General features: G+C 36.0%; 1 long non-coding RNA gene across 1 annotated transcript; it reads left to right on the top strand.

The window, feature by feature from the left end:
* The first annotated feature begins 239 nt into the window (after positions 1 to 239).
* On the top strand, positions 240 to 1531 carry LOC110941134. Its single transcript, XR_002593851.2, has 2 exons — positions 240 to 395; positions 1279 to 1531. It is a non-coding gene; the product is annotated as an uncharacterized LOC110941134 (long non-coding RNA).
* The last annotated feature ends 258 nt before the right edge of the window (positions 1532 to 1789 follow it).

The raw sequence follows: 1789 nt of genomic DNA, 5'->3' as shown, positions 1-1789 counted from the left end.
CGATTAGAGAGAGTGAGCGTGAGTGTGTGTAACAGAGAGAGGAGAGAGAGAGAGAAAGAGAAAGATATAGATGGGGTGGTGGCTTGTGGGGGTAGGTGGTGATGGTAGTGGCAAATGGTTGTAGGGTAGTGGTGGTGGCACATGTTTTGAAAGCTTGTATAAACAATGAAGGGCGTTTTTTGTAATTTACGTAACTAGCTAGAACAACTACTATTAATATCTTTTTTAATATAACACATAGAAACGTAAAAAACTCATCTAACAACCACCAAAATTTGTACATTATATAAACCACCTCTTTCCATTTGTATTGATTACTTATAAACTCATGACCGAATTTGAGATGGGAAAAAGTTTGGTCATCTTCATTTTAATGCTCATTCTCTTTGTTTCAGGTATGGTCTATGGTCTGTATGTTGAAAACAATAATTAGTAATTTTTGAGCTTAAAGAAATATAATTATTGAGCCGGATCAAAGAGGTATCATGGAAGTATTCTATAAGTAATTTTTTTATGACCAATAACATCTGATTGTAAACCAACATATTTCTAGATCGGTTGGTGACACCCTTATTCAAAATTATTACTAAATCTTTTTTTTTTCGAACCCTTGTGTTTTACACAACTGAATCTATATATTCAAAATCTTATTATGATTTGATATTTTTTTACATATTTACACACCAATAGCATTACGTATGCAGATGATTTTGTTGTACCATAAGTATATATCTAAATTTATTAATGTTCATCTAAAAATAAGAAATACAATTATTTGTTATGGTCTTAGTAAGGGATTGAGGGGGCATAATAATCCTACGCTAACCTCAAACTCAAATACCCTACCTCTAAACTCAAATGGTTGTTTAAAGGTAAGGACCATGACTTACTCCTGACCTTCAAATGATTGCTTAAAAGTAGGAAGGCTATGAAGCAAGCGCTAACCTTCAAACGGTTGTTTCAAAACATGTGAGATTGGGGTGGGGGGGGGGGGGGATTGCTTATCGAAAACTCATTTTCTCCTTTTCCTCATCCTTTTCTCCTTTTTGGAAAAGTCACTCCCCTAGCTTCTCTCTTTCTTCTTCTCAAAGTATCAAAACCTCATTTTCAACCAATTACCCAAACATCATTTATAAAAATATCATTTTTGTAACGGTTATAACTTATAAGTCAATAAGTTGGTTGATAAGCAATCCCAAACACCCCCTAAATTGTCAGTGAGGTGTATATCAGGACCCTTTTTTGATAATATTGAAGATATAAAATTAATAATTGCAGAAGAGAGGATTACAGGAGCGGAAACGTGCAAGCCAACGATTACGCCTGGGTCCACTTGTAAGGGTGAAAAGGATTGTAACACCACTTGTAATAAGAGTGGTGACCCGTATGGAAAATGTGGGGGTCCTCCAAAACGTCTTTGTGAATGCTACTCGTGTTAACCTTAAACTTAAAATTTTGATTTACTTTCGTTACGCGTACTTAATGTAATAAATAAACCATCTTATTTACTCATGCTATATTATTTTTTGAACGTTCAACAAAGTCCGACCATCCCAGTATACTCATGGGCAAAAGGCCACCAATACCCGTGATCGCAGACAGCGTTGGTGACCCGGTCGTCACCAATTTTAGACAAACCCCATCACCGAAAGGCCCACTGTGGTAAAACCTCTAGTTCGCACATGATATTTTATCACGAACGAAACTCCAAACGGTAACCTGTCATAGAGCAACTCCATCTAATGACAAAATTGTGATCCTCTATATCTTAGCCATGGATTTGCCCATA

This window comes from Helianthus annuus, chromosome 5 (assembly GCF_002127325.2).
Source record: "Helianthus annuus cultivar XRQ/B chromosome 5, HanXRQr2.0-SUNRISE, whole genome shotgun sequence".
In the NCBI taxonomy this organism is placed as follows: Eukaryota; Viridiplantae; Streptophyta; class Magnoliopsida; order Asterales; family Asteraceae; genus Helianthus; species Helianthus annuus.
This window is presented reverse-complemented; position numbering and strand designations above follow the sequence as displayed.